The sequence below is a fragment of the Saccostrea cucullata genome, unplaced genomic scaffold (assembly GCF_032062105.1).
Source record: "Saccostrea cucullata isolate Sc308-1 unplaced genomic scaffold, CSIRO_AGI_Scuc_v1 ctg6712, whole genome shotgun sequence".
NCBI classification, from domain to species: Eukaryota; Metazoa; Mollusca; class Bivalvia; order Ostreida; family Ostreidae; genus Saccostrea; species Saccostrea cuccullata.
Genome location: NW_026934492.1, coordinates 46,107 through 56,567, shown reverse-complemented (window position 1 = coordinate 56,567; position 10,461 = coordinate 46,107).

Genomic DNA, 10,461 nt, shown 5'->3' with positions numbered 1-10,461 from the left:
CTAATATTTCTGTGTGTGATCATGATCTTAACTAAGAAGTGGTGGATCCAAGGCAAGTGGATATTAATAGCCATGAGAGTTGTGGTGGATGTAAGGGGAGTACATGTAGATAGATATTTGTAATGGGTCAAAGGATAATAATGATTATGGTTAATTGATTTCAAACATATAGCTTATATGTCATGTGTGATCAAGTTCTAAACTTATAAGTGGTGGATCCAAGGGGAGTGGATATTTATATTTTTTAATTATTTGTTATTGATCAAAGGATATTAATGATTTGTGATCATGTCTAATTTATTTCAAACATTTAGCTCGTGATCTTAATTTTAAAGTGGTTGATCCAAGGCAAGTGGATATTATTTTTAAATATTTGTGATGGGTAAAAGGACATTACTGATTCCGGCTAATTGATTTCAAACATTAAACTTATATGTCATGTGTGATCAAGATCAAAACTCATAAGTGGTGGATCCAAGGGGGTGGATATTTATCTTTAATTTTTAAATATTTTTGAATGATCAAAGGATATTAATGATTTATGATTATGGCTAATTTATTTCAAACATTTAGCTTATATGTCATGTGTGAACATGATCTTAATTTAAAAGTGGTGGATCTAAGGGGAGCGGATATTATTTTAAAATATTTGTGGTGGGTAAAAGGATAATAATGATTATGGCTAATTTATTTCAAACTTTAATCTTATATGTCATGTGTGATCAAGATCTTAACTTATTAGTGGTGGATCCAAGGGGAGTGGATATTCATTTTTTTTTTTAAATATTTGTGGTGTATCAAGGATATTAATGACTATGGCTAATTGATTTTAAACATTAAGATTATATGTCATGTGTGGTCATGATCTAAACTTATAAGTGGTGGATCCAAGTGCATAAATATTTTATTTTTAAATATTTGGGTGAATCAAAAGAATTAAATAGTTGTACTTTGTGATATATAACTGAAGGAGTTCCATTAATTAAATATGTAGATATATTGCACATGAATTAAATAAATCCAATCTTATTAGTGGTGAATGCAAGGGGAATGGAGATTTAAAAAAAATCCACAAACTGGACATCATATAAACATATTAGTTAAGGAAGGAGAGACCCTCTTTGAACACTGTGAATTGGTTTCTCTTGACGTGTATATTGTGTTGATATTAAATTTTCTTGTTTCATTTTTTTTAAATATTCAGATGAATTGTCATCGATCAAATAATCTATGAAGAGTTTTATGATGAATGTTTCATTATGGGAGGCAACTGCCTTAGAAACCTGTTTTCATATAAATCTTCTTTTATATAAGCAAAAATTTGAAGAATGAATACTTGAAAATTTGAAAAATAATAGATATTTGTTATAACTATTCACTTTTATAAAATGAGAAACAGAGAAGATACTAATGATCTATTAGTCTAAGAAAAAAACCATGTTTTTAGGAATTATCTTACAGTAAATATATCAATACATGGGATTTAAAACCCCATGATAAAGAAACGTGGGAGAAAAAACCCCATATGACAATATAAGCAACATATGAGTTTAATAAACCTACATTGATTTTCGTGGGGTTTTTTCCCCCATGGGGTGAAAAATAAACCCCATGGGGTTTTTGTGGGTTTTTTTTGTGGGGTATTTTTAAGTTCATGTTTCCCCATGGGATTTTTTTTTTTGAACTCAAATATCTCAAAAACTAGCAGAAAATGTTGAATTTTTTTTTTTCATAAATCAATTTGATTATAAAAACCCCACCATTTAAAAAAAACCCTAAGATGATAGCTTTAAAGGAAAAGGGTGCGCAAGTTCGGAAAAATGTCCATTCCGAAGTTGTCCGTCCCACTGTTACAATCATATAGATATAAAGAGAAAGAAAAAGTGAAGCACTTTTTTAAATAATCGTTCCCAATTCAGATGCAGGGAAACTCCACTTCGCTTAATCCGAGGAAAAAAAAACTTAAATGTATGGATTTTGAATGTCAGAAACATGACGTTGTGTATCGATGGCACTCATGAATAAATGTTATAATAATTACTTCAGTTCTGAAATTTGTATTGTTCATTGCAATTGATTCTCTAAAATAATTTTATTCATGCATATAAAAAATTCGATAAGTATAATATCATAACTTGCATGACTTTTAAAACACACAAATAAAGAACAGACCTTGCCCTATCGGCTATCACTTAATTGTAAACAGTATTTCACCCCCTCCTTTTTGTGCTACAATCAAGTAAAATCATATAAATAAGCACCAAGTCTGTACTGTTCGTTTATACAAAGGTCTCGGACAAAAATGGAATTAAAAAAAAAATTATAATCTCTGCGCAAAATTCTAATTTTACAAAAACACAAGCCGTAACGATATCCCTGTGGCAGAATGTACATGTACTAATAATTGACCCGATTCTAAAACGAAAGTAGAACTTTTACACGTGGTTGACAGGTATGTTCAATAACAACAAGCACAAAGTTTGCATTAATGGAAAAAGTTAATTCAAGTTATGATTTATTTTATTAAGTTTTTTAACTGACTGACCGCATATAACATGTTTAAGGAGTGGCGCATAATATTAGAAGCCATATGCCCATAGACTTAAAACTGTATACAATGAAAAAAGAATTAGCCTAAAGAAAGACGTATATTTCATTGACTGAAAACACACTGCATAAAATTTATGTCATGTAGTGTACAATACTTAAGCCTTAACAAATAATTTAAAAAAGAGTGTGTGTGAGAGAGAGAGAGAGAAAGAGAGAGAAAGCTAGAAAGCGACACGATATAAAATTCGCAGGGAGGACATCGGAGAACTAGAGCGCGCTGTCTACATAATATATATAAAAAAATAATTAAAGATGATTCAGTTTAATTATTTAACCCTGTCACATTCTTCTATAAAATAACAAAGTATACGCTTCAAGACTATATTTCATGAAAAATATTTAATACTGATTGTTAAATGAGAGCTTAATTTAAAAGTAATTGGAAAAGGGGGGGTTCAACTTAATGTGCTCATGCATTTTCAGTTCTCCACACGGTAAAATAAATTGATATTTACAACCATTGACAGTATTGAAGTATTAAAGATACCCACAAAAAGCTTTTGATGACAGTACACACACATGTGAGAAAAATATGATATGAGATTTTTGTTAAACCTTTATGAACAAAAATTAAACTTTTTTAAAAAGTACTTGGGAAGAAAAACCACAGTGACTGCAAATACAACAGAATAATTTTCCTCAGATAATGTCATCTATGTGTAAGGAGAAATTTAAAGAAAAAACATATATATTTATGAAAGCTTATGTTAACATTATGGTCTAAAAATAATTATAATGAAATTAATAGATGAAAACTGAATACAAATTAATAAAATGTGACTTTTTTATTTAGAATAATTTATTTTGTAATTGACTGTAATAGTTTGTTAAAATACTTAAAAAAAAAACAACAAAAAATCATTTCTCAGGATATTTTAATCCATTCCCAGGTTAAAAACAATGACAACAGTAATTATCAGTAAATCTCAGCAGCGACAGTACCGCAACAGTAATTATCAGCAATTCTCAGCAGCGACAGTACCTCAACAGTATTTATCAGTATTTATCAGACTCCACAGTAAAAGACGACAGTGATTATCAGTATTTATCAGCAACAACTAAAATTATCAGCAACAACAGTAATAATAACAGTAAATATCAGTAATTATCAGCAAGAACAGCACCGTATCAGTAATTATCAAACATTATCAGTAAAATTTGGGATTCTCAGCACTTTTTTCGTCCAGTAGTGACGAAAATGTCGAAAGTGTGGTAAAATTCCTGATCATTTAATAAAACATTTATTGACTTCGGCCTCGGTCAACCAATACCTGACCAGGTCTGTATAGTCACCAGTAGACCTCATCAAAATTCAATAATTGTATAATATGACATATTACGTCAAATATGAAAGCCCTTTCATATGTCATTGAAGAGTTAATTCAATGTAGCACCATTTTTTTAATTAGGTCAAACATGAAGGTAAATATCAAGGGGTCAGAAATCATAGCATGTTCAGAAATATCATGCCACAGTTAATGCACATGTAAAATATGAAATCCCTATCTCTTCTAAATCAAAAGTACCATGGAAGACTGATTTTTTTGAAAAGTAGGTCAAACTTCAAGGTCAAGGTATCATGGACAAAATCATAATTAAATACATACATGTACTAGTTCATTAAGAAAGGAATTGCCACAGGTAATGCATGTATAATCTGAACATTTCGAAAGCCCTATCTCATCTCATTCAAAAGTTTTGACCAAGGTTTTAAGTTTTTGTGACAGATGAACAGACCAACAGACTTACAGATGACAGATGAATATTAAGTTACAATTAATAAACTCTTTGTATTCGCTAAAGTGGAGGACAAAAATCAAGAGAACCATACACTAAAAGGGATTGACTGAACCTTGACATGATGATGCAATGCTTTCTATAAAATTTAGGTCTTCTTTTAATTAATTAACAATAATTTATATTTAGAAAGTCTAAGTCACCGTATACAACGGGTAACGCGGGGGAGTCGCTAAAAAGTATGGGGGAGTCGTTTTCAACGTATGGGGGAGTAGATTTTCACCGCTTCGGAGTCGGAAGAGATATGGGTCACGTCTTTTTTCGGTATTTATAAGATGTTTTTACAAAAAACAAATATCCCACGGAAGATGGCAATAGTTAAGCTTTATTTTGGTCATTTGTCCGGCTGTCATATACGTCTAGTTTTCTCAAACACTTCGAAACTATTTGTCAGTTTTCATATTTACGCTGATCGGATGGTAAAAACATGCATGATCTGTACAATCTACGGCTTGCGTAGGGATTCTTCACAGTTAAAACAGCGAGAGAAAACGTTTATCTTTTAAATGCAATAACTTAAACTTGACTAGACTTTATATAAATTAATAATTAAGACATTTTCTCCTCAGACAGTAACGGTTACGTAGGGGGGAGTCGTTTATGGGAAAGCACATCCAGGGGGAGTCGCAAAATAAAGTCAAATGCATACTTGGTGTTGTTTTCATCTCTTTTATACTGTCAATACCTTTTTAGCTCACCTCAACGAAGTTGGGGGAGCTTATTTAATACCCTCGGCGTCGGTGTCGGCGTCGGCATCCCAGGTAGAGGTTTTTTGGAGCAGTTTTCTTGTTAAGTACTTCTATGTCCTATTGATTAGACATGCATGGAAGATGGTTCTAGTGTGTTTCGTTGTACCAGTAAAAGTTTCAGATGCTGCAATTTCAGCCAAGGAATAACCAGGTTAATGATTTTGGAGCAGGTTAACATTTTTGGTGCAGTTTTTGGTGTAGGTTTCATTTTCAAGTAACTATAAGCCCTACGTGAACCAAACTTGCATGAATGATACATCTAATGATGCATACTACCGGGCTTGCTTCGGATGCTGGTTCTGACCTACATTTTCCGGTTGAGTGAACAGTTTAAAATTTTTGGTGTAGGTTTCATTTCCAAGTAACTATAAGCCCTATGTTGACCAAACTTGCATGGATGATACATCTAAGGATGCATACTATCGGGCTTGCTTCGGATGCTGAATCTGACCTACATTTTCCGGTTGAGTGAACAGGTTAAAGTTTTTGGTGCATGATTCATTTCCAAGTAACTACATGTATGAGTTCTTTAATAACCAATCTTGCAAGGATGATACATCTAAGGATGCATACTACCGGGCTTGCTTCGGATGCTGAATCTGACCTACATTGTGTGAATGAGTGAAAATGTTAGTTTTTGATGATGTTTCATTTCCAATTAACTATGAGCCCTATAATGAGCAAACTTGCATGGATGATACATCTTAGGATGCACATTAATGGACTTGCTTGGGATGCTGAATTCAACATACATTTTTCAGAAAATAGACCAGGTAAAAGTTATGAGTGCAGGTCTATTACCAAAAAAACTATAAGGCTTATATAACATTGTATAAACCAAACTTGCACAAATGTTGCATCAAGAGATGAAAACTCTCAAATTTCCTTCAGATGCTGGATTTAATTACATTTTCATGAAGAAGAACTAGTTTAAATTTTTAATGTAGGTCTATTTCAAAGTATCAGATCAAACTTTTCTTAAATATTTTCATTTTTGGAATGTACACTTTTTGTTGGTTAATTGTGTGACTTGGCCTTACTTAAAGACAACATTCGTTGAGGTGAGCTCTGTAATCTCTGATTACCTATGTTTATTTACTCGTAGATATCTATAAATCTTTGTTTGGTTTTTTACTTTATAATTTGAAGTTACGAAAAGAGATTTTTTCTGTGGCTTTATCAGTTCTAGAAAAAAATCAGCAATATAGATTACATGAACAATTGGATTATATATCATCAGAGCACATGTGCTTGGGGACAGGACCTTCCCCTCAATATGTAATTTTCGTACATGTATATCACAAAAATTCAATCCACGAATTCAGGAACCCTAACTTCCGACAATGAAAGCCTTTCCATAAAAAAGAACAACCCGATTTATAATTTGGAAAATTTCTTGATAATATCAACCATTTTTTTTAATTAGAAAAAAGCAAATCTCTGATGCGTCTGCACGCGCCACTTGACATTTTTTTTTGGGAAGGGGGTTAAATTTAACTGGTATATTCTCTCGATTAGGTTCACAGATATCATTCATAATTATTTTTTTTATTATTTATTTATCATATAAATTAACACATCTTCAGACACAAACGAATAAGTATGTCAAATTGAGAATATTTTGGATATCTGAGGTTAATACACATAGGTATAAATACAAGATGAATACTGAAGAAGGGACTGAATTGCATATTACCTAATACGCTGGAAATGTATGTCTACATGTATGAGAAATAAAATGAGAAGTGCCAATGTAAAAATAATTAATCACAAACTTTTAAAAGAGGAAATACGAAAACATTTCTTCTCTGTATACATTTCATTATCATGGTACCCTCTCTTTCCTTGCCCCAGCTATATACAGTTCCTCAGAATATGATACCCCCTTTACCCCTCCCCTTTCGCAGTTTCGTGAACACATAGCATAGTGAATTGTTGTACAAGAATCAGTCTGAGGCAACCAAACCAGTAACATTCATAGACAGGGTTCGAGGGCAAAATGCATTTTGTCGGACTCAAGAACCAAACTGTTTGCAGGAGACTGTTTGGCCGAAGGCAAATAGTTTTGTTCGAGGGGTCGACGAAACACATTTTGCCAGATCTAAAGAACACATTGGATCAATGTTTTGTTATACACTTTACTGTTTATTACGATATTATCATGATGAAATTTTATAAAAGAGTATAAAAGAGATGAAAACAACACCAAGTATGCATTTGACTTATTTTGCGACTCCCCCTGCGATGTGCTTTCCCATAAACGACTCCCCCCTACGTAACCGTTACTGTCTGAGGAGAAAAAGTCTTAATTATCAGTTTTTATAAAGTCTAGTCAAGTTTAAGTTGTTGCATTTAAAAGATAAACGTTTTCTCTCGCTGTTTTAACTGTGAGAATCCCTACGCAAGCCGTAGATTGTACAAATCATACATGTTTTTACCATCCTATCAACGTAAATATGAAAACTGTCAAATAGTTTCGAAGTGTTTGAGAAAACTAGACGTATATGACAGCCGGACAAATGACCAAAATAAAGCTTAACTATTGCCATCTTCCGTGGGATATTTGTTTTTTGTAAAAACATCTTATAAATAACGAAAAAAGACGTGACCCATATCTCTTCCGACTCCGAAGCGGTGAAAATCTACTCCCCCATACTTTGAAAACGACTCCCCCATACTTTTAAGCGACTCCCCCGCGTTACCCGTTGTATATGGTGTAAGTGAATTCATAAGAAAAAAAATCAAGTTTGACATGCATGTAGATCTATTTCAATGAAAAAGCGATATTGATCAATATCGCCTGACTGCACCATGCAGGATGAAAATTCAGTTTTCTTATAAGGTCATACCCAACATATTTTGTTTTGTTATATACTTTTTGAACTTTATTAGGTTCTTCCCTGGAGTTTAAGAGTGAGTCTACACAAAAATGACTTTCATATATAAATGTATAAATATAAATTCTAATACTAATTATAATGAACATAATTTATGTAAAACCTTAATTGATTTGTTATCCAATGTAGTTTTAATAGTCGTGCTGGTGGATGTGATCATGGTGATAAATTTCAAAAACTTACTAGTAGTAAATAAAGTACCGTAGTATTTATAAAAATGTTGTCTTATTTCATCATGTTCATTGTACCTGTTTTTATTCTAATTCATTCTAATGATTATTGCAAATTTATTTCAAACATTTAGGTAATTTTTCTTTGTGTGATATAAAGTGGTGGATCAAAGGCATGTATATTTTACTGATAAATGCTTTGATAGTTGTGGTGGATTCAAGGGGCGTGGATAGATATATTTTTAGATTTTTGTAATGTGTCAAAGGAATCAATAATGATTATGTGATGATTATGGTTAATTGATTTAAAACATTTAACTTATATTTGTATATGTGATCAAAATCTAAACTTATAAGTGGTGGATCCAAGGGGGTGGATATTAATCTTTTTTAAATATTTGTGGTGGATGCAGGATCAAAGAATAGTAATGATCAATGATTATGGTTAATTTATTTCAGACATTTAGCTTATATGTCATGTGTGATCATGATCTTAATTTTAAAGTGGTGGGTCCAAGGGGGGAGTGGATATTAATTAATGTTATATATAATAGTTGTGGTTGATCCAAGGGGAGCTTCGAATGGATATTAATTTTAAATATTTGTTGTGGGTAAAAGGATATTAATGATTATGGCTAATTGATTTCAAACATTAAGCTTATATGTCATGTGTGATCAAGATCTAAACTTATAAGTGGTGGATCTATGGGGAGTGGATATTAATCTTATTTTGTTTAAATATTTGTTGTGGATCAAAGAATATACTGTAAATCATTATGGCTAATTGATTTCAACATTAAGCTTATATGTCATATGTGATCAAGATATAAACTTATAAGTGGTGGATCCATGGGGAGTGGATATTAATTTTATTTTGTTTAAATTGTGGTGGATCAAAGAATATTAATGATTATGGGTCATATTGAGTTCAAACATTAGGCTCATAATTGTCATGTGTGATCGAGATCAAACTTTTTAGTGGTGGGTCCATGGGGAGTGTATATTAATTTTATTTTGTTTAAGTTTTTGTTGTGGATCAAAGGATATAAATGATTATGGGTAATTGATTTCAACATTAAGCTTACATATTATGTGTGATCAAGATCTACAGTTATAAGTGGCGGATCCATGGGGAGTGGATATTTATTTTATTTTGTTAATGATATTAATAATTGAGTTTAAACATTAAGCTCATATATGTCATGTGTGACAAAGATCTAAACTTGTAAGTGGTGGATCCATGGGGAGAATTTTAAACCCCACTGGGTTTTTGTGGTTTTTTTCATGGGGTAATTTTATGTACATGTTTCCCCATGGGGTTTTTATTTTCGACACTAAATATCTCAAAAACTAGCAGAAAATGTTGCATTTTTTTATTTCAGAAATTCGTTTAGGTAGAAAAATCCCGCCATTTAAAAAAATTCCTAGAGGATAGCTTCAAAGGAAAAGGGTGCACAAGTTCGGAAAAATGTCCATTCCGAAGTTGTCCGTCCCACTGTTCAATATTCATCTGTAAATTTTTTTCAAAGTGATTCTTTCTTTGGACTATGTTGACACAATATAAGGTATATTGCTGATTTTTAGCTGTAGCTAAATGCAGTTGAATCAAATTCATATAGGAGAAGAAGAAATCCTATAGGAATTTAAAATTTCCTACAGGATATTTTTCTCCCTTAGGAGGAAGTAAATAATTCAAAAGTGAAAAAATTTCCTACAGGAGTTTCTGACTGAAAAAGAGAATCCTACAGGAATTTAAGAAATCCTATGGGATATATTTTTCCTAAGGGATTTTTTCTCTCTCCTATAGGAAATTGTATTCCTACAGGAGATTAAATTCTCCCATAGTAGTTTAATTTCCTGTAGGATTTCTTAAATATCCCACAGGAAATTAAGAAATCCTGCAGGATTTTGATAATATCCCTCAGGAATTTTATTTTTCCTATAGGAACTTTATTTTTCCCATGGGAATTTTTTGTTCAAAGGTGATTATCTCACCTGACAGGTGAGATTTACCTGTAACAAAGGTAGTTATGAACTCTGCGAGTGATGAACTACCACTTGGTATACATGATTTTTATGTGAAATGAGGATTTGGCGGGCGCCAAAATGCCACTTTTGAAGTGGCATAATTATCCGGCACAGTGTTATAAATTCGTCAAATATTTTAAGGATAATCTCTAGGAAATAATTGTAAGAGATCTTTATTCAGATTAAGTTTAACTTCCTGTTATGAAAGCT